Genomic DNA, 27,284 nt, shown 5'->3' on the forward strand with positions numbered 1-27,284 from the left:
CCTATGCTGGGAAATGAAATATCTTCACCTGAAAACTAGACGGAAGCATTCTCCGAAACTTCTGTGTGATGAGTGCATTCAACTCACAGACTTGAACGTTCCTTTTGAGAGAACAGTTTTGAAACACTCCTTTTGTAGAATCTGCAAGTGTTTATTTCGAACGCTTGGAGGCCTACGCTGGAAAAGGAAATGTCTTCAAATAACAACTACACAGAAGCATTCTCAGAAACTTCTTTGTGATGAGTGCATTCAACTCACAGACTTGAACCTTCCTTTTGAAAGAGCAGTTTTGAAACACTCTTTTTGTAGAATCTGCAAGTGGATATTTGGAGCGCTTTGAGGTCTATGCTGTGATATGAAATATCTTCTCCTAAAAACTAGACAGAAGCATTCTCAGAAACTTCTGTGTGATGAGTGCATTCAACTCACAGATTTGAACATTGCTTTTGATAGAGCAGTTTGGAAACACTCCTTTTGTAAAATCTGCAAGTGTTTATTTGGAGCGCTTTGAGGGCTATCCTGGAAAAGGAAATATCGTCACATAATAACTAGACAGAAGCATTCTCAGAAACTTCTTTGTGATGAGTGCATTCTACTCACGGAGTTGAACCTTCTTTGTGATAGAAGAGTTTTCAATCTCTCTTTCTGTAGAATCTGCAAGTGCACATTTGGAACTGTTAGACGCCAACGCTGGAAAAGGAAACATCCTCACATAGAAACTAGACAGAAGCATTCTCAGAAACTTGCTTGTGACGAGTGCATTCAACTCACAGACTTGAACCTTTCTTTTGAAAGAGCAGTTTTGGAACACTCTTTTTGTAGAATCTGCTAGTGTATATTTGGAGCGCTGTGAGGCCTATGCTGGGAAATGAAATATCTTCACCTAAAAACTAGACGGAAGCATTCTCAGAAACTTCTGTGTGATGAGTGCATTCAACTCACAGACTTGAACGTTCCTTTTTATAGAACAGTTTTGAAACACTCCTTTGTAGAATCTGCAAGTGTTTCTTTCGAGAGCTTGGAGGCCTATGCTGGAAAAGGAAATGTCTTCAAATAACAACTACACAGAAGCATTCTCAGAAACTTCTTTGTGATGAGTGCATTCAACTCACAGACTTGAACCTTCCTTTTGAAAGAGCAGTTTGAAACACTCTTTTTGTAGAATCTGCAAGTTGATATTTGGAGCACTTTGAGGCCTATGCTGGGAAATGAAATATCTTCTCCTAAAAACTAGACAGAAGCATTCTCAGAAACTTCTGTGTGATGAGTGCATTCAACTCACAGTCTTGAACACTGCCTTTGATAGAGCAGTTTGGAAACACTCCTTTTGTAAAATCTGCAAGTGTTTATTTGGAGCGCATTGAGGCCTATCCTGGAAAAGGAAATATCTTCACATAATAACTAGACAGAAGCATTCTCAGAAACTTCTTTGTGATGAGTGCATTCTACGCACAGAGTTGAACCTTCTTTGTGATAGAAGAGTTTTCAAACTCTCTTTTTGTAGAATCTGCAAGTGCACATTTGGAACTGTTGGAGGCCAACGCTGGAAAAGGAAACATCCTCACTTAGAAACTAGACAGAAGCATTCTCAGAAACTTGCTTGTGACGAGTGCATTCAACTCACAGACTTGAACCTTTCTTTTGAAAGAGCAGTTTTGGAACACTCTTTTTGTAGAATCTGCTAGTGTATATTTGGAGCGCTGTGAGGCCTATGCTGGGAAATGAAATATCTTCACCTAAAAACTAGACGGAAGCATTCTCAGAAACTTCTGTGTGATGAGTGCATTCAACTCGCAGGCTTGAACGTTCCTTTTGATAGAACAGTTTTGAAACACTCCTTTTGTAGAATCTGCAAGTGTTTATTTCGAGTGCTTGGGGGCCTATGCTGGAAAAGGAAATGTCTTCAAATAACAACTACACAGAAGCATTCTCAGAAACTTCTTTGTGATGAGTGCATTCAACTCACAGACTTGAACGTTCCTTTTGAAAGAGCAGTTTTGAAACACTCTTTTTGTAGAATCTGCAAGTGGATATTTGGATCGCTTTGAGGCCTATGCTGGGAAATGAAATATCTTCTCCTAAAAACTTGAGAGAAGCATTCTCAGAAACTTCTGTGTGATGAGTGCATTCAACTCACAGACTTGAACACTGCTTTTGATAGAGCAGTTTGGAAACACTCCTTTTGTAAAATCTGCAAGTGTTTATTTGGAGCGCTTTGAGGCCTATCCTGGAAAAGGAAATATCGTCACATAATAACTAGACAGAAGCATTCTCAGAAACTTCTTTGTGATGAGTGCATTCTACTCACAGAGCTGAACCTTCTTTGTGATAGAAGAGTTTTCAAACTCTCTTTTTGTAGAATCTGCAAGTGCACATTTGGAACTGTTGGAGGCCAACGCTGGAAAAGGAAACAGCCTCACATAGAAACTAGACAGAAGCATTCTCAGAAACTTGCTTGTGACGAGTGCATTCAACTCACAGACTTGAACCTTTCTTTTGAAAGAGCAGTTTTGGAACACTCTTTTTGTAGAATCTGCTAGTGTATATTTGGAGCGCTGTGAGGCCTATGCTGGGAAATGAAATATCTTCACGTAAAAACTAGACGGAAGCATTCTCAGAAACTTCTGTGTGATGAGTGCATTCAACTCACAGACTTGAACGTTCCTTTTGATAGAACAGTTTTGAGACACTCCTTTTGTAGAATCTGCAAGTGTTTATTTCGAGTGCTTGGAGGCCTATGCTGGAAAAGGAAATGTCTTCAAATAACAACTACACAGAAGCATTCTCAGAAACTCCTTTGTGATGAGTGCATTCAACTCACAGACTTGAACCTTCCTTTTGAAAGAGCAGCTTTGAAACACTCTTTTTGTAGAATCTGCAAGTGGATATTTGGAGCGCTTTGAGGCCTATGCTGGGAAATGAAATATCTTCTCCTAAAAACTAGACAGAAGCATTCTCAGAAACTTCTGTGTGATGAGTGCATTCAACTCACAGACTTGAACATTGCTTTTGATAGAGCAGTTTGGAAACACTCCTTTTGTAAAATCTGCAAGTGTTTATTTGGAGCGCTTTGAGGCCTATCCTGGAAAAGGAAATATCCTCACATAATAACTAGACAGAAGCATTCTCAGAAACTTCTTTGTGATGAGTGCATTCTACTCACAGAGTTGAACCTTCTTTGTGATAGAAGAGTTTTCAAACTCTCTTTTTGTAGAATCTGCAAGTGCACATTTGGAACTGTTGGAGGCCAACGCTGGAAAATGAAACATCCTCACATAGAAACTAGACAGAAGCATTCTCAGAAACTTGCTTGGACGAGTGCATTCAACTCACAGACTTGAACCTTTCTTTTGAAAGAGCAGTTTTGGAACACTCTTTTTGTAGAATCTGCTAGTGTATATTTGGAGCGCTGTGAGGCCTATGCTGGGAAATGAAATATCTTCACCTAAAAACTAGACGGAAGCAATCTCCGAAACTTCTGTGTGATGAGTGCATTCAACTCACAGACTTGAACGTTCCTTTTGATAGAACAGTTTTGAAACACTCCTTTTGTAGAATCTGCAAGTGTTTATTTCGAGTGCTTGGGGGTCTATGCTGGAAAAGGAAATGTCTTCAAATAACAACTACACAGAAGCATTCTCAGAAACTTCTTTGTGATGAGTGCCTTCAACTCACAGACTTGAACCTTCCTTTTGAAAGAGCAGTTTTGAAACACTCTTTTTGTAGAATCTGCAAGTGGATATTTGGAGCGCTTTGAGGCCTATGCTGGGAAATGAAATATCTTCTCCTAAAAACTAGACAGAAGCATTCTCAGAAACTTCTGTGTGATGAGTGCATTCAACTCACAGATTTGAACACTGCTTTTGATAGAGCAGTTTGGAAACACTCCTTTTGTAAAATCTGCAAGTGTTTATTTGGAGCGCTTTGAGGCCTATCCTGGAAAAGGAAATATCTTCACATAATAACTAGACAGAAGCATTCTCAGAAACTTCTTTGTGATGAGTGCATTCTACTCACAGAGCTGAACCTTCTTTGTGATAGAAGAGTTTTCAAACTCTCTTTTTGTAGAATCTGCAAGTGCACATTTGGAACTGTTGGAGGCCAACGCTGGAAAAGGAAACATCCTCACATAGAAACTAGACAGAAGCATTCTCAGAAACTTGCTTGTGACGAGTGCATTCAACTCACAGACTTGAACCTTTCTTTTGAAAGAGCAGTTTTGGAACACTCTTTTTGTAGAATCTGCTAGTGTATATTTGGAGCGCTGTGAGGCCTATGCTGGGAAATGAGATATCTTCACCTGAAAACTAGACGGAAGCATTCTCCGAAACTTCTGTGTGATGAGTGCATTCAACTCACAGACTTGAACGTTCCTTTTGAGAGAACAGTTTTGAAACACTCCTTTTGTAGAATCTGCAAGTGTTTATTTCGAACGCTTGGAGGCCTACGCTGGAAAAGGAAATGTCTTCAAATAACAACTACACAGAAGCATTCTCAGAAACTTCTTTGTGATGAGTGCATTCAACTCACAGACTTGAACCTTCCTTTTGAAAGAGCAGTTTTGAAACTCTTTTTGTAGAATCTGCAAGTGGATATTTGGAGCGCTTTGAGGTCTATGCTGTGATATGAAATATCTTCTCCTAAAAACTAGACAGAAGCATTCTCAGAAACTTCTGTGTGATGAGTGCATTCAACTCACAGACTTGAACATTGCTTTTGATAGAGCAGTTTGGAAACACTCCTTTTGTAAAATCTGCAAGTGTTTATTTGGAGCGCTTTGAGGGCTATCCTGGAAAAGGAAATATCGTCACATAATAACTAGACAGAAGCATTCTCAGAAACTTCTTTGTGATGAGTGCATTCTACTCACGGAGTTGAACCTTCTTTGTGATAGAAGAGTTTTCAATCTCTCTTTCTGTAGAATCTGCAAGTGCACATTTGGAACTGTTAGACGCCAACGCTGGAAAAGGAAACATCCTCACATAGAAACTAGACAGAAGCATTCTCAGAAACTTGCTTGTGACGAGTGCATTCAACTCACAGACTTGAACCTTTCTTTTGAAAGAGCAGTTTTGGAACACTCTTTTTGTAGAATCTGCTAGTGTATATTTGGAGCGCTGTGAGGCCTATGCTGGGAAATGAAATATCTTCACATAAAAACTAGACGGAAGCATTCTCAGAAACTTCTGTGTGATGAGTGCATTCAACTCACAGACTTGAACGTTCCTTTTTATAGAACAGTTTTGAAACACTCCTTTGTAGAATCTGCAAGTGTTTCTTTCGAGAGCTTGGAGGCCTATGCTGGAAAAGGAAATGTCTTCAAATAACAACTACACAGAAGCATTCTCAGAAACTTCTTTGTGATGAGTTCATTCAACTCACAGACTTGAACCTTCCTTTTGAAAGAGCAGTTTGAAACACTCTTTTTGTAGAATCTGCAAGTTGATATTTGGAGCACTTTGAGGCCTATGCTGGGAAATGAAATATCTTCTCCTAAAAACTAGACAGAAGCATTCTCAGAAACTTCTGTGTGATGAGTGCATTCAACTCACAGTCTTGAACACTGCTTTTGATAGAGCAGTTTGGAAACACTCCTTTTGTAAAATCTGCAAGTGTTTATTTGGAGCGCATTGAGGCCTATCCTGGAAAAGGAAATATCTTCACATAATAACTAGACAGAAGCATTCTCAGAAACTTCTTTGTGATGAGTGCATTCTACGCACAGAGTTGAACCTTCTTTGTGATAGAAGAGTTTTCAAACTCTCTTTTTGTAGAATCTGCAAGTGCACTTTTGGAACTGTTGGAGGCCAACGCTGGAAAAGGAAACATCCTCACTTAGAAACTAGACAGAAGCATTCTCAGAAACTTGCTTGTGACGAGTGCATACAACTCACAGACTTGAACCTTTCTTTTGAAAGAGCAGTTTTGGAACACTCTTTTTGTAGAATCTGCTAGTGTATATTTGGAGCGCTGTGAGGCCTATGCTGGGAAATGAAATATCTTCACCTAAAAACTAGACGGAAGCATTCTCAGAAACTTCTGTGTGATGAGTGCATTCAACTCGCAGGCTTGAACGTTCCTTTTGATAGAACAGTTTTGAAACACTCCTTTTGTAGAATCTGCAAGTGTTTATTTCGAGTGCTTGGGGGCCTATGCTGGAAAAGGAAATGTCTTCAAATAACAACTACACAGAAGCATTCTCAGAAACTTCTTTGTGATGAGTGCATTCAACTCACAGACTTGAACGTTCCTTTTGAAAGAGCAGTTTTGAAACACTCTTTTTGTAGAATCTGCAAGTGGATATTTGGATCGCTTTGAGGCCTATGCTGGGAAATGAAATATCTTCTCCTAAAAACTTGAGAGAAGCATTCTCAGAAACTTCTGTGTGATGAGTGCATTCAACTCACAGACTTGAACACTGCTTTTGATAGAGCAGTTTGGAAACACTCCTTTTGTAAAATCTGCAAGTGTTTATTTGGAGCGCATTGAGGCCTATCCTGGAAAAGGAAATATCGTCACATAATAACTAGACAGAAGCATTCTCAGAAACTTCTTTGTGATGAGTGCATTCTACTCACAGAGCTGAACCTTCTTTGTGATAGAAGAGTTTTCAAACTCTCTTTTTGTAGAATCTGCAAGTGCACATTTGGAACTGTTGGAGGCCAACGCTGGAAAAGGAAACAGCCTCACATAGAAACTAGACAGAAGCATTCTCAGAAACTTGCTTGTGACGAGTGCATTCAACTCACAGACTTGAACCTTTCTTTTGAAAGAGCAGTTTTGGAACACTCTTTTTGTAGAATCTGCTAGTGTATATTTGGAGCGCTGTGAGGCCTATGCTGGGAAATGAAATATCTTCACCTAAAAACTAGACGGAAGCATTCTCAGAAACTTCTGTGTGATGAGTGCATTCAACTCACAGACTTGAACGTTCCTTTTGATAGAACAGTTTTGAAACACTCCTTTTGTAGAATCTGCAAGTGTTTATTTCGAGTGCTTGGAGGCCTATGCTGGAAAAGGAAATGTCTTCAAATAACAACTACACAGAAGCATTCTCAGAAACTCCTTGGTGATGAGTGCATTCAACTCACAGACTTGAACCTTCCTTTTGAAAGAGCAGCTTTGAAACACTCTTTTTGTAGAATCTGCAAGTGGATATTTGGAGCGCTTTGAGGCCTATGCTGGGAAATGAAATATCTTCTCCTAAAAACTAGACAGAAGCATTCTCAGAAACTTCTGTGTGATGAGTGCATTCAACTCACAGACTTGAACATTGCTTTTGATAGAGCAGTTTGGAAACACTCCTTTTGTAAAATCTGCAAGTGTTTATTTGGAGCGCTTTGAGGCCTATCCTGGAAAAGGAAATATCGTCACATAATAACTAGACAGAAGCATTCTCAGAAACTTCTTTGTGATGAGTGCATTCTACTCACAGAGCTGAACCTTCTTTGTGATAGAAGAGTTTTCAAACTCTCTTTTTGTAGAATCTGCAAGTGCACATTTGGAACTGTTGGAGGCCAACGCTGGAAAAGGAAACAGCCTCACATAGAAACTAGACAGAAGCATTCTCAGAAACTTGCTTGTGACGAGTGCATTCAACTCACAGACTTGAACCTTTCTTTTGAAAGAGCAGTTTTGGAACACTCTTTTTGTAGAATCTGCTAGTGTATATTTGGAGCGCTGTGAGGCCTATGCTGGGAAATGAAATATCTTCACGTAAAAACTAGACGGAAGCATTCTCAGAAACTTCTGTGTGATGAGTGCATTCAACTCACAGACTTGAACGTTCCTTTTGATAGAACAGTTTTGAGACACTCCTTTTGTAGAATCTGCAAGTGTTTATTTCGAGTGCTTGGAGGCCTATGCTGGAAAAGGAAATGTCTTCAAATAACAACTACACAGAAGCATTCTCAGAAACTCCTTTGTGATGAGTGCATTCAACTCACAGACTTGAACCTTCCTTTTGAAAGAGCAGCTTTGAAACACTCTTTTTGTAGAATCTGCAAGTGGATATTTGGAGCGCTTTGAGGCCTATGCTGGGAAATGAAATATCTTCTCCTAAAAACTAGACAGAAGCATTCTCAGAAACTTCTGTGTGATGAGTGCATTCAACTCACAGACTTGAACATTGCTTTTGATAGAGCAGTTTGGAAACACTCCTTTTGTAAAATCTGCAAGTGTTTATTTGGAGCGCTTTGAGGCCTATCCTGGAAAAGGAAATATCCTCACATAATAACTAGACAGAAGCATTCTCAGAAACTTCTTTGTGATGAGTGCATTCTACTCACAGAGTTGAACCTTCTTTGTGATAGAAGAGTTTTCAAACTCTCTTTTTGTAGAATCTGCAAGTGCACATTTGGAACTGTTGGAGGCCAACGCTGGAAAATGAAACATCCTCACATAGAAACTAGACAGAAGCATTCTCAGAAACTTGCTTGGACGAGTGCATTCAACTCACAGACTTGAACCTTTCTTTTGAAAGAGCAGTTTTGGAACACTCTTTTTGTAGAATCTGCTAGTGTATATTTGGAGCGCTGTGAGGCCTATGCTGGGAAATGAAATATCTTCACCTAAAAACTAGACGGAAGCAATCTCCGAAACTTCTGTGTGATGAGTGCATTCAACTCACAGACTTGAACGTTCCTTTTGATAGAACAGTTTTGAAACACTCCTTTTGTAGAATCTGCAAGTGTTTATTTCGAGTGCTTGGGGGTCTATGCTGGAAAAGGAAATGTCTTCAAATAACAACTACACAGAAGCATTCTCAGAAACTTCTTTGTGATGAGTGCCTTCAACTCACAGACTTGAACCTTCCTTTTGAAAGAGCAGTTTTGAAACACTCTTTTTGTAGAATCTGCAAGTGGATATTTGGAGCGCTTTGAGGCCTATGCTGGGAAATGAAATATCTTCTCCTAAAAACTAGACAGAAGCATTCTCAGAAACTTCTGTGTGATGAGTGCATTCAACTCACAGATTTGAACACTGCTTTTGATAGAGCAGTTTGGAAACACTCCTTTTGTAAAATCTGCAAGTGTTTATTTGGAGCGCTTTGAGGGCTATCCTGGAAAAGGAAATATCGTCACATAATAACTAGACAGAAGCATTCTCAGAAACTTCTTTGTGATGAGTGCATTCTACTCACGGAGTTGAACCTTCTTTGTGATAGAAGAGTTTTCAATCTCTCTTTCTGTAGAATCTGCAAGTGCACATTTGGAACTGTTAGACGCCAACGCTGGAAAAGGAAACATCCTCACATAGAAACTAGACAGAAGCATTCTCAGAAACTTGCTTGTGACGAGTGCATTCAACTCACAGACTTGAACCTTTCTTTTGAAAGAGCAGTTTTGGAACACTCTTTTTGTAGAATCTGCTAGTGTATATTTGGAGCGCTGTGAGGCCTATGCTGGGAAATGAAATATCTTCACCTAAAAACTAGACGGAAGCATTCTCAGAAACTTCTGTGTGATGAGTGCATTCAACTCACAGACTTGAACGTTCCTTTTTATAGAACAGTTTTGAAACACTCCTTTGTAGAATCTGCAAGTGTTTCTTTCGAGAGCTTGGAGGCCTATGCTGGAAAAGGAAATGTCTTCAAATAACAACTACACAGAAGCATTCTCAGAAACTTCTTTGTGATGAGTGCATTCAACTCACAGACTTGAACCTTCCTTTTGAAAGAGCAGTTTGAAACACTCTTTTTGTAGAATCTGCAAGTTGATATTTGGAGCACTTTGAGGCCTATGCTGGGAAATGAAATATCTTCTCCTAAAAACTAGACAGAAGCATTCTCAGAAACTTCTGTGTGATGAGTGCATTCAACTCACAGTCTTGAACACTGCTTTTGATAGAGCAGTTTGGAAACACTCCTTTTGTAAAATCTGCAAGTGTTTATTTGGAGCGCACTGAGGCCTATCCTGGAAAAGGAAATATCTTCACATAATAACTAGACAGAAGCATTCTGAGAAACTTCTTTGTGATGAGTGCATTCTACGCACAGAGTTGAACCTTCTTTGTGATAGAAGAGTTTTCAAACTCTCTTTTTGTAGAATCTGCAAGTGCACTTTTGGAACTGTTGGAGGCCAACGCTGGAAAAGGAAACATCCTCACTTAGAAACTAGACAGAAGCATTCTCAGAAACTTGCTTGTGACGAGTGCATACAACTCACAGACTTGAACCTTTCTTTTGAAAGAGCAGTTTTGGAACACTCTTTTTGTAGAATCTGCTAGTGTATATTTGGAGCGCTGTGAGGCCTATGCTGGGAAATGAAATATCTTCACCTAAAAACTAGACGGAAGCATTCTCAGAAACTTCTGTGTGATGAGTGCATTCAACTCGCAGGCTTGAACGTTCCTTTTGATAGAACAGTTTTGAAACACTCCTTTTGTAGAATCTGCAAGTGTTTATTTCGAGTGCTTGGGGGCCTATGCTGGAAAAGGAAATGTCTTCAAATAACAACTACACAGAAGCATTCTCAGAAACTTCTTTGTGATGAGTGCATTCAACTCACAGACTTGAACGTTCCTTTTGAAAGAGCAGTTTTGAAACACTCTTTTTGTAGAATCTGCAAGTGGATATTTGGATCGCTTTGAGGCCTATGCTGGGAAATGAAATATCTTCTCCTAAAAACTTGAGAGAAGCATTCTCAGAAACTTCTGTGTGATGAGTGCATTCAACTCACAGACTTGAACACTGCTTTTGATAGAGCAGTTTGGAAACACTCCTTTTGTAAAATCTGCAAGTGTTTATTTGGAGCGCATTGAGGCCTATCCTGGAAAAGGAAATATCGTCACATAATAACTAGACAGAAGCATTCTCAGAAACTTCTTTGTGATGAGTGCATTCTACTCACAGAGCTGAACCTTCTTTGTGATAGAAGAGTTTTCAAACTCTCTTTTTGTAGAATCTGCAAGTGCACATTTGGAACTGTTGGAGGCCAACGCTGGAAAAGGAAACAGCCTCACATAGAAACTAGACAGAAGCATTCTCAGAAACTTGCTTGTGACGAGTGCATTCAACTCACAGACTTGAACCTTTCTTTTGAAAGAGCAGTTTTGGAACACTCTTTTTGTAGAATCTGCTAGTGTATATTTGGAGCGCTGTGAGGCCTATGCTGGGAAATGAAATATCTTCACCTAAAAACTAGACGGAAGCATTCTCAGAAACTTCTGTGTGATGAGTGCATTCAACTCACAGACTTGAACGTTCCTTTTGATAGAACAGTTTTGAAACACTCCTTTTGTAGAATCTGCAAGTGTTTATTTCGAGTGCTTGGAGGCCTATGCTGGAAAAGGAAATGTCTTCAAATAACAACAACACAGAAGCATTCTCAGAAACTCCTTGGTGATGAGTGCATTCAACTCACAGACTTGAACCTTCCTTTTGAAAGAGCAGCTTTGAAACACTCTTTTTGTAGAATCTGCAAGTGGATATTTGGAGCGCTTTGAGGCCTATGCTGGGAAATGAAATATCTTCTCCTAAAAACTAGACAGAAGCATTCTCAGAAACTTCTGTGTGATGAGTGCATTCAACTCACAGACTTGAACATTGCTTTTGATAGAGCAGTTTGGAAACACTCCTTTTGTAAAATCTGCAAGTGTTTATTTGGAGCGCTTTGAGGCCTATCCTGGAAAAGGAAATATCCTCACATAATAACTAGACAGAAGCATTCTCAGAAACTTCTTTGTGATGAGTGCATTCTACTCACAGAGTTGAACCTTCTTTGTGATAGAAGAGTTTTCAAACTCTCTTTTTGTAGAATCTGCAAGTGCACATTTGGAACTGTTGGAGGCCAACGCTGGAAAAGGAAACATCCTCACATAGAAACTAGACAGAAGCATTCTCAGAAACTTGCTTGGACGAGTGCATTCAACTCACAGACTTGAACCTTTCTTTTGAAAGAGCAGTTTTGGAACACTCTTTTTGTAGAATCTGCTAGTGTATATTTGGAGCGCTGTGAGGCCTATGCTGGGAAATGAAATATCTTCACCTAAAAACTAGACGGAAGCAATCTCCGAAACTTCTGTGTGATGAGTGCATTCAACTCACAGACTTGAACGTTCCTTTTGATAGAACAGTTTTGAAACACTCCTTTTGTAGAATCTGCAAGTGTTTATTTCGAGTGCTTGGGGGTCTATGCTGGAAAAGGAAATGTCTTCAAATAACAACTACACAGAAGCATTCTCAGAAACTTCTTTGTGATGAGTGCCTTCAACTCACAGACTTGAACCTTCCTTTTGAAAGAGCAGTTTTGAAACACTCTTTTTGTAGAATCTGCAAGTGGATATTTGGAGCGCTTTGAGGCCTATGCTGGGAAATGAAATATCTTCTCCTAAAAACTAGACAGAAGCATTCTCAGAAACTTCTGTGTGATGAGTGCATTCAACTCACAGATTTGAACACTGCTTTTGATAGAGCAGTTTGGAAACACTCCTTTTGTAAAATCTGCAAGTGTTTATTTGGAGCGCTTTGAGGCCTATCCTGGAAAAGGAAATATCTTCACATAATAACTAGACAGAAGCATTCTCAGAAACTTCTTTGTGATGAGTGCATTCTACTCACAGAGCTGAACCTTCTTTGTGATAGAAGAGTTTTCAAACTCTCTTTTTGTAGAATCTGCAAGTGCACATTTGGAACTGTTGGAGGCCAACGCTGGAAAAGGAAACATCCTCACATAGAAACTAGACAGAAGCATTCTCAGAAACTTGCTTGTGACGAGTGCATTCAACTCACAGACTTGAACCTTTCTTTTGAAAGAGCAGTTTTGGAACACTCTTTTTGTAGAATCTGCTAGTGTATATTTGGAGCGCTGTGAGGCCTATGCTGGGAAATGAAATATCTTCACCTGAAAACTAGACGGAAGCATTCTCCGAAACTTCTGTGTGATGAGTGCATTCAACTCACAGACTTGAACGTTCCTTTTGAGAGAACAGTTTTGAAACACTCCTTTTGTAGAATCTGCAAGTGTTTATTTCGAACGCTTGGAGGCCTACGCTGGAAAAGGAAATGTCTTCAAATAACAACTACACAGAAGCATTCTCAGAAACTTCTTTGTGATGAGTGCATTCAACTCACAGACTTGAACCTTCCTTTTGAAAGAGCAGTTTTGAAACACTCTTTTTGTAGAATCTGCAAGTGGATATTTGGAGCGCTTTGAGGTCTATGCTGTGATATGAAATATCTTCTCCTAAAAACTAGACAGAAGCATTCTCAGAAACTTCTGTGTGATGAGTGCATTCAACTCACAGATTTGAACATTGCTTTTGATAGAGCAGTTTGGAAACACTCCTTTTGTAAAATCTGCAAGTGTTTATTTGGAGCGCTTTGAGGGCTATCCTGGAAAAGGAAATATCGTCACATAATAACTAGACAGAAGCATTCTCAGAAACTTCTTTGTGATGAGTGCATTCTACTCACGGAGTTGAACCTTCTTTGTGATAGAAGAGTTTTCAATCTCTCTTTCTGTAGAATCTGCAAGTGCACATTTGGAACTGTTAGACGCCAACGCTGGAAAAGGAAACATCCTCACATAGAAACTAGACAGAAGCATTCTCAGAAACTTGCTTGTGACGAGTGCATTCAACTCACAGACTTGAACCTTTCTTTTGAAAGAGCAGTTTTGGAACACTCTTTTTGTAGAATCTGCTAGTGTATATTTGGAGCGCTGTGAGGCCTATGCTGGGAAATGAAATATCTTCACCTAAAAACTAGACGGAAGCATTCTCAGAAACTTCTGTGTGATGAGTGCATTCAACTCACAGACTTGAACGTTCCTTTTTATAGAACAGTTTTGAAACACTCCTTTGTAGAATCTGCAAGTGTTTCTTTCGAGAGCTTGGAGGCCTATGCTGGAAAAGGAAATGTCTTCAAATAACAACTACACAGAAGCATTCTCAGAAACTTCTTTGTGATGAGTGCATTCAACTCACAGACTTGAACCTTCCTTTTGAAAGAGCAGTTTGAAACACTCTTTTTGTAGAATCTGCAAGTTGATATTTGGAGCACTTTGAGGCCTATGCTGGGAAATGAAATATCTTCTCCTAAAAACTAGACAGAAGCATTCTCAGAAACTTCTGTGTGATGAGTGCATTCAACTCACAGTCTTGAACACTGCTTTTGATAGAGCAGTTTGGAAACACTCCTTTTGTAAAATCTGCAAGTGTTTATTTGGAGCGCATTGAGGCCTATCCTGGAAAAGGAAATATCTTCACATAATAACTAGACAGAAGCATTCTCAGAAACTTCTTTGTGATGAGTGCATTCTACGCACAGAGTTGAACCTTCTTTGTGATAGAAGAGTTTTCAAACTCTCTTTTTGTAGAATCTGCAAGTGCACTTTTGGAACTGTTGGAGGCCAACGCTGGAAAAGGAAACATCCTCACTTAGAAACTAGACAGAAGCATTCTCAGAAACTTGCTTGTGACGAGTGCATACAACTCACAGACTTGAACCTTTCTTTTGAAAGAGCAGTTTTGGAACACTCTTTTTGTAGAATCTGCTAGTGTATATTTGGAGCGCTGTGAGGCCTATGCTGGGAAATGAAATATCTTCACCTAAAAACTAGACGGAAGCATTCTCAGAAACTTCTGTGTGATGAGTGCATTCAACTCGCAGGCTTGAACGTTCCTTTTGATAGAACAGTTTTGAAACACTCCTTTTGTAGAATCTGCAAGTGTTTATTTCGAGTGCTTGGGGGCCTATGCTGGAAAAGGAAATGTCTTCAAATAACAACTACACAGAAGCATTCTCAGAAACTTCTTTGTGATGAGTGCATTCAACTCACAGACTTGAACGTTCCTTTTGAAAGAGCAGTTTTGAAACACTCTTTTTGTAGAATCTGCAAGTGGATATTTGGATCGCTTTGAGGCCTATGCTGGGAAATGAAATATCTTCTCCTAAAAACTTGAGAGAAGCATTCTCAGAAACTTCTGTGTGATGAGTGCATTCAACTCACAGACTTGAACACTGCTTTTGATAGAGCAGTTTGGAAACACTCCTTTTGTAAAATCTGCAAGTGTTTATTTGGAGCGCATTGAGGCCTATCCTGGAAAAGGAAATATCGTCACATAATAACTAGACAGAAGCATTCTCAGAAACTTCTTTGTGATGAGTGCATTCTACTCACAGAGCTGAACCTTCTTTGTGATAGAAGAGTTTTCAAACTCTCTTTTTGTAGAATCTGCAAGTGCACATTTGGAACTGTTGGAGGCCAACGCTGGAAAAGGAAACAGCCTCACATAGAAACTAGACAGAAGCATTCTCAGAAACTTGCTTGTGACGAGTGCATTCAACTCACAGACTTGAACCTTTCTTTTGAAAGAGCAGTTTTGGAACACTCTTTTTGTAGAATCTGCTAGTGTATATTTGGAGCGCTGTGAGGCCTATGCTGGGAAATGAAATATCTTCACCTAAAAACTAGACGGAAGCATTCTCAGAAACTTCTGTGTGATGAGTGCATTCAACTCACAGACTTGAACGTTCCTTTTGATAGAACAGTTTTGAAACACTCCTTTTGTAGAATCTGCAAGTGTTTATTTCGAGTGCTTGGAGGCCTATGCTGGAAAAGGAAATGTCTTCAAATAACAACTACACAGAAGCATTCTCAGAAACTCCTTGGTGATGAGTGCATTCAACTCACAGACTTGAACCTTCCTTTTGAAAGAGCAGCTTTGAAACACTCTTTTTGTAGAATCTGCAAGTGGATATTTGGAGCGCTTTGAGGCCTATGCTGGGAAATGAAATATCTTCTCCTAAAAACTAGACAGAAGCATTCTCAGAAACTTCTGTGTGATGAGTGCATTCAACTCACAGACTTGAACATTGCTTTTGATAGAGCAGTTTGGAAACACTCCTTTTGTAAAATCTGCAAGTGTTTATTTGGAGCGCTTTGAGGCCTATCCTGGAAAAGGAAATATCCTCACATAATAACTAGACAGAAGCATTCTCAGAAACTTCTTTGTGATGAGTGCATTCTACTCACAGAGTTGAACCTTCTTTGTGATAGAAGAGTTTTCAAACTCTCTTTTTGTAGAATCTGCAAGTGCACATTTGGAACTGTTGGAGGCCAACGCTGGAAAAGGAAACATCCTCACATAGAAACTAGACAGAAGCATTCTCAGAAACTTGCTTGGACGAGTGCATTCAACTCACAGACTTGAACCTTTCTTTTGAAAGAGCAGTTTTGGAACACTCTTTTTGTAGAATCTGCTAGTGTATATTTGGAGCGCTGTGAGGCCTATGCTGGGAAATGAAATATCTTCACCTAAAAACTAGACGGAAGCAATCTCCGAAACTTCTGTGTGATGAGTGCATTCAACTCACAGACTTGAACGTTCCTTTTGATAGAACAGTTTTGAAACACTCCTTTTGTAGAATCTGCAAGTGTTTATTTCGAGTGCTTTGGGGTCTATGCTGGAAAAGGAAATGTCTTCAAATAACAACTACACAGAAGCATTCTCAGAAACTTCTTTGTGATGAGTGCCTTCAACTCACAGACTTGAACCTTCCTTTTGAAAGAGCAGTTTTGAAACACTCTTTTTGTAGAATCTGCAAGTGGATATTTGGAGCGCTTTGAGGCCTATGCTGGGAAATGAAATATCTTCTCCTAAAAACTAGACAGAAGCATTCTCAGAAACTTCTGTGTGATGAGTGCATTCAACTCACAGATTTGAACACTGCTTTTGATAGAGCAGTTTGGAAACACTCCTTTTGTAAAATCTGCAAGTGTTTATTTGGAGCGCTTTGAGGCCTATCCTGGAAAAGGAAATATCTTCACATAATAACTAGACAGAAGCATTCTCAGAAACTTCTTTGTGATGAGTGCATTCTACTCACAGAGCTGAACCTTCTTTGTGATAGAAGAGTTTTCAAACTCTCTTTTTGTAGAATCTGCAAGTGCACATTTGGAACTGTTGGAGGCCAACGCTGGAAAAGGAAACATCCTCACATAGAAACTAGACAGAAGCATTCTCAGAAACTTGCTTGTGACGAGTGCATTCAACTCACAGACTTGAACCTTTCTTTTGAAAGAGCAGTTTTGGAACACTCTTTTTGTAGAATCTGCTAGTGTATATTTGGAGCGCTGTGAGGCCTATGCTGGGAAATGAAATATCTTCACCTGAAAACTAGACGGAAGCATTCTCCGAAACTTCTGTGTGATGAGTGCATTCAACTCACAGACTTGAACGTTCCTTTTGAGAGAACAGTTTTGAAACACTCCTTTTGTAGAATCTGCAAGTGTTTATTTCGAACGCTTGGAGGCCTACGCTGGAAAAGGAAATGTCTTCAAATAACAACTACACAGAAGCATTCTCAGAAACTTCTTTGTGATGAGTGCATTCAACTCACAGACTTGAACCTTCCTTTTGAAAGAGCAGTTTTGAAACACTCTTTTTGTAGAATCTGCAAGTGGATATTTGGAGCGCTTTGAGGTCTATGCTGTGATATGAAATATCTTCTCCTAAAAACTAGACAGAAGCATTCTCAGAAACTTCTGTGTGATGAGTGCATTCAACTCACAGTCTTGAACACTGCTTTTGATAGAGCAGTTTGGAAACACTCCTTTTGTAAAATCTGCAAGTGTTTATTTGGAGCGCATTGAGGCCTATCCTGGAAAAGGAAATATCTTCACATAATAACTAGACAGAAGCATTCTCAGAAACTTCTTTGTGATGAGTGCATTCTACGCACAGAGTTGAACCTTCTTTGTGATAGAAGAGTTTTCAAACTCTCTTTTTGTAGAATCTGCAAGTGCACATTTGGAACTGTTGGAGGCCAACGCTGGAAAAGGAAACATCCTCACTTAGAAACTAGACAGAAGCATTCTCAGAAACTTGCTTGTGACGAGTGCATTCAACTCACAGACTTGAACCTTTCTTTTGAAAGAGCAGTTTTGGAACACTCTTTTTGTAGAATCTGCTAGTGTATATTTGGAGCGCTGTGAGGCCTATGCTGGGAAATGAAATATCTTCACCTAAAAACTAGACGGAAGCATTCTCAGAAACTTCTGTGTGATGAGTGCATTCAACTCACAGACTTGAACGTTCCTTTTGATAGAACAGTTTTGAAACACTCCTTTTGTAGAATCTGCAAGTGTTTATTTCGAGTGCTTGGAGGCCTATGCTAGAAAAGGAAATGTCTTCAAATAACAACTACACAGAAGCATTCTCAGAAACTTCTTTGTGATGAGTGCATTCAACTCACAGACTTGAACCTTCCTTTTGAAAGAGCAGTTTTGAAACACTCTTTTTGTAGAATCTGCAAGTGGATATTTGGAGCGCTTTGAGGCCTATGCTGGGATATGAAATAGCTTCTCCTAAAAACTAGACAGAAGCATTCTCAGAAACTTCAGTGTGATGAGTGCATTCAACTCACAGACTTGAACATTGCTTTTGATAGAGCAGTTTGGAAACACTCCTTTTGTAAAATCTGCAAGTGTTTATTTGGAGCGCTTTGAGGCCTATCCTGGAAAAGGAAATATCGTCACATAATAACTAGACAGAAGCATTCTCAGAAACTTCTTTGTGATGAGTGCATTCTACTCACGGAGTTGAACCTTCTTTGTGATAGAAGAGTTTTCAATCTCTCTTTCTGTAGAATCTGCAAGTGCACATTTGGAACTGTTGGAGGCCAACGCTGGAAAAGGAAACAGCCTCACATAGAAACTAGACAGAAGCATTCTCAGAAACTTGCTTGTGACGAGTGCATTCAACTCACAGACTTGAACCTTTCTTTTGAAAGAGCAGTTTTGGAACACTCTTTTTGTAGAATCTGCTAGTGTATATTTGGAGCGCTGTGAGGCCTATGCTGGGAAATGAAATATCTTCACCTAAAAACTAGACGGAAGCATTCTCAGAAACTTCTGTGTGATGAGTGCATTCAACTCACAGACTTGAACGTTCCTTTTGATAGAACAGTTTTGAAACACTCCTTTTGTAGAATCTGCAAGTGTTTACTTCGAGTGCTTGGAGGCCTATGCTGGAAAAGGAAATGTCTTCAAATAACAACTACACAGAAGCATTCTCAGAAACTCCTTGGTGATGAGTGCATTCAACTCACAGACTTGAACCTTCCTTTTGAAAGAGCAGCTTTGAAACACTCTTTTTGTAGAATCTGCAAGTGGATATTTGGAGCGCTTTGAGGCCTATGCTGGGAAATGAAATATCTTCTCCTAAAAACTAGACAGAAGCATTCTCAGAAACTTCTGTGTGATGAGTGCATTCAACTCACAGACTTGAACATTGCTTTTGATAGAGCAGTTTGGAAACACTCCTTTTGTAAAATCTGCAAGTGTTTATTTGGAGCGCTTTGAGGCCTATCCTGGAAAAGGAAATATCCTCACATAATAACTAGACAGAAGCATTCTCAGAAACTTCTTTGTGATGAGTGCATTCTACTCACAGAGTTGAACCTTCTTTGTGATAGAAGAGTTTTCAAACTCTCTTTTTGTAGAATCTGCAAGTGCACATTTGGAACTGTTGGAGGCCAACGCTGGAAAAGGAAACATCCTCACATAGGAACTAGACAGAAGCATTCTCAGAAACTTGCTTGTGACGAGTGCATTCAACTCACAGACTTGAACCTTTCTTTTGAAAGAGCAGTTTTGGAACACTCTTTTTGTAGAGTCTGCTAGTGTATATTTGGAGCGCTGTGAGGCCTATGCTGGGAAATGAAATATCTTCACCTAAAAACTAGACGGAAGCATTCTCAGAAAACTCTGTGTGATGAGTGCATTCAACTCACAGACTTGAACGTTCCTTTTGATAGAACAGTTTTGAAACACTCCTTTTTTAGAATCTGCAAGTCTTTATTTCGAGTGCTTGGGGGCCTATGCTGGAAAAGGAAATGTCTTCAAATAACAACTACACAGAAGCATTCTCAGAAACTTCTTTGTGATGAGTGCATTCAACTCACAGACTTGAACCTTCCTTTTGAAAGAGCAGTTTTGAAACACTCTTTTTGTAGAATCTGCAAGTGGATACTTGGAGCGCTTTGAGGCCTATGCTGGGATATGAAATATCTTCTCCTAAAAACTAGACAGAAGCATTCTCAGAAACTTCTGTGTGATGAGTGCATTCAACTCACAGACTTGAACATTGCTTTTGATAGAGCAGTTTGGAAACACTCCTTTTGTAAAATCTGCAAGTGTTTATTTGGAGCGCTTTGAGGGCTATCCTGGAAAAGGAAATATCTTCACATAATAACTAGACAGAAGCATTCTCAGAAACTTCTTTGTGATGAGTGCATTCTACTCACAGAGTTGAACCTTCTTTGTGATAGAAGAGTTTTCAAACTCTCTTTTTGTAGAATCTGCAAGTGCACATTTGGAACTGTTGGAGGCCAACGCTGGAAAAGGAAACATCCTCACTTAAAAACTAGACAGAAGCATTCTCAGAAACTTGCTTGTGACGAGTGCATTCAACTCACAGACTTGAACCTTTCTTTTGAAAGAGCAGTTTTGGAACACTCTTTTTGTAGAGTCTGCTAGTGTATATTTGGAGCGCTGTGAGGCCTATGCTGGGAAATGAAATATCTTCACCTAAAAACTAGACGGAATCATTCTCAGAAACTTCTGTGTGATGAGTGCATTCAACTCACAGACTTGAACTTTCCTTTTGATAGAACAGTTTTGAAACACTCCTTTTGTAGAATCTGCAAGTGTTTATTTCGAGCGCTTGGAGGCCTATGCTGGAAAAGGAAGTGTCTTCAAATAAGAACTACACAGAAACATTCTCAGAAACTTCTTTGTGATGAGTGCATTCAACTCACAGACTTGAACCTTCCTTTTGAAAGAGCAGTTTTGAAACACTCTTTTTGTAGAATCTGCAAGTGGATATTTGGAGCGCTTTGAGGCCTATGCTGGGTAATGAAATATCTTCTCCTAAAAACTAGACAGAAGCATTCTCAGAAACTTCTGTGTGATGAGTGCATTCAAATCTCAGCCTTGAACATTGCTTTTGATAGAGCAGTTTGGAAACACTCCTTTTGTAAAATCTGCAACTGTTTATTTGGAGCGCTTTGAGGCCTATCCTGGAAAAGGAAATATCCTCACATAATAACTAGACAGAAGCATTCTCAGAAACTTCTTTGGATGACTGCATTCTACTCACAGAGTTGAACCTTCTTTGTGATAGAAGAGTTTTCAAACTCTCTTTTTGTAGAATCTGCAAGTGCACTTTTGGAACTGTTGGAGGCCAACGCTGGAAAAGGAAACATCCTCACATAGAAACTAGACAGAAGCATTCTCAGAAACTTGCTTGTGACGAGTGCATTCAACTCACAGACTTGAACCTTTCTTTTGAAAGAGCAGTTTTGGAACACTCTTTTTGTAGAATCTGCTAGTGTATATTTGGAGCGCTGTGAGGCCTATGCTGGGAAATGAAATATCTTCACCTAAAAACTAGACGGAAGCATTCTCCGAAACTTCTGTGTGATGAGTGCATTCAACTCACAGACTTGAACACTGCTTTTGATAGAGCAGTTTGGAAACACTCCTTTTGTAAAATCTGCAAGTGTTTATTTGGAGCGCTTTGAGGCCTATCCTGGAAAAGGAAATATCGTCACATAATAACTAGACAGAAGCATTCTCAGAAACTTCTTTGTGATGAGTGCATTCTACTCACAGAGCTGAACCTTCTTTGTGATAGAAGAGTTTTCAAACTCTCTTTTTGTAGAATCTGCAAGTGCACATTTGGAACTGTTGGAGGCCAACGCTGGAAAAGGAAACAGCCTCACATAGAAACTAGACAGAAGCATTCTCAGAAACTTGCTTGTGACGAGTGCATTCAACTCACAGACTTGAACCTTTCTTTTGAAAGAGCAGTTTTGGAACACTCTTTTTGTAGAATCTGCTAGTGTATATTTGGAGCGCTGTGAGGCCTATGCTGGGAAATGAAATATCTTCACGTAAAAACTAGACGGAAGCATTCTCAGAAACTTCTGTGTGATGAGTGCATTCAACTCACAGACTTGAACGTTCCTTTTGATAGAACAGTTTTGAGACACTCCTTTTGTAGAATCTGCAAGTGTTTATTTCGAGTGCTTGGAGGCCTATGCTGGAAAAGGAAATGTCTTCAAATAACAACTACACAGAAGCATTCTCAGAAACTCCTTTGTGATGAGTGCATTCAACTCACAGACTTGAACCTTCCTTTTGAAAGAGCAGCTTTGAAACACTCTTTTTGTAGAATCTGCAAGTGGATATTTGGAGCGCTTTGAGGCCTATGCTGGGAAATGAAATATCTTCTCCTAAAAACTAGACAGAAGCATTCTCAGAAACTTCTGTGTGATGAGTGCATTCAACTCACAGACTTGAACATTGCTTTTGATAGAGCAGTTTGGAAACACTCCTTTTGTAAAATCTGCAAGTGTTTATTTGGAGCGCTTTGAGGCCTATCCTGGAAAAGGAAATATCCTCACATAATAACTAGACAGAAGCATTCTCAGAAACTTCTTTGTGATGAGTGCATTCTACTCACAGAGTTGAACCTTCTTTGTGATAGAAGAGTTTTCAAACTCTCTTTTTGTAGAATCTGCAAGTGCACATTTGGAACTGTTGGAGGCCAACGCTGGAAAAGGAAACATCCTCACATAGAAACTAGACAGAAGCATTCTCAGAAACTTGCTTGGACGAGTGCATTCAACTCACAGACTTGAACCTTTCTTTTGAAAGAGCAGTTTTGGAACACTCTTTTTGTAGAATCTGCTAGTGTATATTTGGAGCGCTGTGAGGCCTATGCTGGGAAATGAAATATCTTCACCTAAAAACTAGACGGAAGCAATCTCCGAAACTTCTGTGTGATGAGTGCATTCAACTCACAGACTTGAACGTTCCTTTTGATAGAACAGTTTTGAAACACTCCTTTTGTAGAATCTGCAAGTGTTTATTTCGAGTGCTTGGGGGTCTATGCTGGAAAAGGAAATGTCTTCAAATAACAACTACACAGAAGCATTCTCAGAAACTTCTTTGTGATGAGTGCCTTCAACTCACAGACTTGAACCTTCCTTTTGAAAGAGCAGTTTTGAAACACTCTTTTTGTAGAATCTGCAAGTGGATATTTGGAGCGCTTTGAGGCCTATGCTGGGAAATGAAATATCTTCTCCTAAAAACTAGACAGAAGCATTCTCAGAAACTTCTGTGTGATGAGTGCATTCAACTCACAGATTTGAACACTGCTTTTGATAGAGCAGTTTGGAAACACTCCTTTTGTAAAATCTGCAAGTGTTTATTTGGAGCGCTTTGAGGCCTATCCTGGAAAAGGAAATATCTTCACATAATAACTAGACAGAAGCATTCTCAGAAACTTCTTTGTGATGAGTGCATTCTACTCACAGAGCTGAACCTTCTTTGTGATAGAAGAGTTTTCAAACTCTCTTTTTGTAGAATCTGCAAGTGCACATTTGGAACTGTTGGAGGCCAACGCTGGAAAAGGAAACATCCTCACATAGAAACTAGACAGAAGCATTCTCAGAAACTTGCTTGTGACGAGTGCATTCAACTCACAGACTTGAACCTTTCTTTTGAAAGAGCAGTTTTGGAACACTCTTTTTGTAGAATCTGCTAGTGTATATTTGGAGCGCTGTGAGGCCTATGCTGGGAAATGAAATATCTTCACCTGAAAACTAGACGGAAGCATTCTCCGAAACTTCTGTGTGATGAGTGCATTCAACTCACAGACTTGAACGTTCCTTTTGAGAGAACAGTTTTGAAACACTCCTTTTGTAGAATCTGCAAGTGTTTATTTCGAACGCTTGGAGGCCTACGCTGGAAAAGGAAATGTCTTCAAATAACAACTACACAGAAGCATTCTCAGAAACTTCTTTGTGATGAGTGCATTCAACTCACAGACTTGAACCTTCCTTTTGAAAGAGCAGTTTTGAAACACTCTTTTTGTAGAATCTGCAAGTGGATATTTGGAGCGCTTTGAGGTCTATGCTGTGATATGAAATATCTTCTCCTAAAAACTAGACAGAAGCATTCTCAGAAACTTCTGTGTGATGAGTGCATTCAACTCACAGATTTGAACATTGCTTTTGATAGAGCAGTTTGGAAACACTCCTTTTGTAAAATCTGCAAGTGTTTATTTGGAGCGCTTTGAGGGCTATCCTGGAAAAGGAAATATCGTCACATAATAACTAGACAGAAGCATTCTCAGAAACTTCTTTGTGATGAGTGCATTCTACTCACGGAGTTGAACCTTCTTTGTGATAGAAGAGTTTTCAATCTCTCTTTCTGTAGAATCTGCAAGTGCACATTTGGAACTGTTAGACGCCAACGCTGGAAAAGGAAACATCCTCACATAGAAACTAGACAGAAGCATTCTCAGAAACTTGCTTGTGACGAGTGCATTCAACTCATAGACTTGAACCTTTCTTTTGAAAGAGCAGTTTTGGAACACTCTTTTTGTAGAATCTGCTAGTGTATATTTGGAGCGCTGTGAGGCCTATGCTGGGAAATGAAATATCTTCACCTAAAAACTAGACGGAAGCATTCTCAGAAACTTCTGTGTGATGAGTGCATTCAACTCACAGACTTGAACGTTCCTTTTTATAGAACAGTTTTGAAACACTCCTTTGTAGAATCTGCAAGTGTTTCTTTCGAGAGCTTGGAGGCCTATGCTGGAAAAGGAAATGTCTTCAAATAACAACTACACAGAAGCATTCTCAGAAACTTCTTTGTGATGAGTGCATTCAACTCACAGACTTGAACCTTCCTTTTGAAAGAGCAGTTTGAAACACTCTTTTTGTAGAATCTGCAAGTTGATATTTGGAGCACTTTGAGGCCTATGCTGGGAAATGAAACATCTTCTCCTAAAAACTAGACAGAAGCATTCTCAGAAACTTCTGTGTGATGAGTGCATTCAACTCACAGTCTTGAACACTGCTTTTGATAGAGCAGTTTGGAAACACTCCTTTTGTAAAATCTGCAAGTGTTTATTTGGAGCGCATTGAGGCCTATCCTGGAAAAGGAAATATCTTCACATAATAACTAGACAGAAGCATTCTCAGAAACTTCTTTGTGATGAGTGCATTCTACGCACAGAGTTGAACCTTCTTTGTGATAGAAGAGTTTTCAAACTCTCTTTTTGTAGAATCTGCAAGTGCACATTTGGAACTGTTGGAGGCCAACGCTGGAAAAGGAAACATCCTCACTTAGAAACTAGACAGAAGCATTCTCAGAAACTTGCTTGTGACGAGTGCATTCAACTCACAGACTTGAACCTTTCTTTTGAAAGAGCAGTTTTGGAACACTCTTTTTGTAGAATCTGCTAGTGTATATTTGGAGCGCTGTGAGGCCTATGCTGGGAAATGAAATATCTTCACCTAAAAACTAGACGGAAGCATTCTCCGAAACTTCTGTGTGATGAGTGCATTCAACTCGCAGGCTTGAACGTTCCTTTTGATAGAACAGTTTTGAAACACTCCTTTTGTAGAATCTGCAAGTGTTTATTTCGAGTGCTTGGGGGCCTATGCTGGAAAAGGAAATGTCTTCAAATAACAACTACACAGAAGCATTCTCAGAAACTTCTTTGTGATGAGTGCATTCAACTCACAGACTTGAACGTTCCTTTTGAAAGAGCAGTTTTGAAACACTCTTTTTGTAGAATCTGCAAGTGGATATTTGGATCGCTTTGAGGCCTACGCTGGGAAATGAAATATCTTCTCCTAAAAACTTGAGAGAAGCATTCTCCGAAACTTCTGTGTGATGAGTGCATTCAACTCACAGACTTGAACACTGCTTTTGATAGAGCAGTTTGGAAACACTCCTTTTGTAAAATCTGCAAGTGTTTATTTGGAGCGCTTTGAGGCCTATCCTGGAAAAGGAAATATCGTCACATAATAACTAGACAGAAGCATTCTCAGAAACTTCTTTGTGATGAGTGCATTCTACTCACAGAGCTGAACCTTCTTTGTGATAGAAGAGTTTTCAAACTCTCTTTTTGTAGAATCTGCAAGTGCACATTTGGAACTGTTGGAGGCCAACGCTGGAAAAGGAAACAGCCTCACATAGAAACTAGACAGAAGCATTCTCAGAAACTTGCTTGTGACGAGTGCATTCAACTCACAGACTTGAACCTTTCTTTTGAAAGAGCAGTTTTGGAACACTCTTTTTGTAGAATCTGCTAGTGTATATTTGGAGCGCTGTGAGGCCTATGCTGGGAAATGAAATATCTTCACGTAAAAACTAGACGGAAGCATTCTCAGAAACTTCTGTGTGATGAGTGCATTCAACTCACAGACTTGAACGTTCCTTTTGATAGAACAGTTTTGAGACACTCCTTTTGTAGAATCTGCAAGTGTTTATTTCGAGTGCTTGGAGGCCTATGCTGGAAAAGGAAATGTCTTCAAATAACAACTACACAGAAGCATTCTCAGAAACTCCTTTGTGATGAGTGCATTCAACTCACAGACTTGAACCTTCCTTTTGAAAGAGCAGCTTTGAAACACTCTTTTTGTAGAATCTGCAAGTGGATATTTGGAGCGCTTTGAGGCCTATGCTGGGAAATGAAATATCTTCTCCTAAAAACTAGACAGAAGCATTCTCAGAAACTTCTGTGTGATGAGTGCATTCAACTCACAGACTTGAACATTGCTTTTGATAGAGCAGTTTGGAAACACTCCTTTTGTAAAATCTGCAAGTGTTTATTTGGAGCGCTTTGAGGCCTATCCTGGAAAAGGAAATATCCTCACATAATAACTAGACAGAAGCATTCTCAGAAACTTCTTTGTGATGAGTGCATTCTACTCACAGAGTTGAACCTTCTTTGTGATAGAAGAGTTTTCAAACTCTCTTTTTGTAGAATCTGCAAGTGCACATTTGGAACTGTTGGAGGCCAACGCTGGAAAAGGAAACATCCTCACATAGAAACTAGACAGAAGCATTCTCAGAAACTTGCTTGGACGAGTGCATTCAACTCACAGACTTGAACCTTTCTTTTGAAAGAGCAGTTTTGGAACACTCTTTTTGTAGAATCTGCTAGTGTATATTTGGAGCGCTGTGAGGCCTATGCTGGGAAATGAAATATCTTCACCTAAAAACTAGACGGAAGCAATCTCCGAAACTTCTGTGTGATGAGTGCATTCAACTCACAGACTTGAACGTTCCTTTTGATAGAACAGTTTTGAAACACTCCTTTTGTAGAATCTGCAAGTGTTTATTTCGAGTGCTTGGGGGTCTATGCTGGAAAAGGAAATGTCTTCAAATAACAACTACACAGAAGCATTCTCAGAAACTTCTTTGTGATGAGTGCCTTCAACTCACAGACTTGAACCTTCCTTTTGAAAGAGC

This window comes from Pongo pygmaeus, chromosome 19 (genome assembly GCF_028885625.2).
Source record: "Pongo pygmaeus isolate AG05252 chromosome 19, NHGRI_mPonPyg2-v2.0_pri, whole genome shotgun sequence".
Lineage (NCBI taxonomy): Eukaryota > Metazoa > Chordata > Mammalia > Primates > Hominidae > Pongo > Pongo pygmaeus.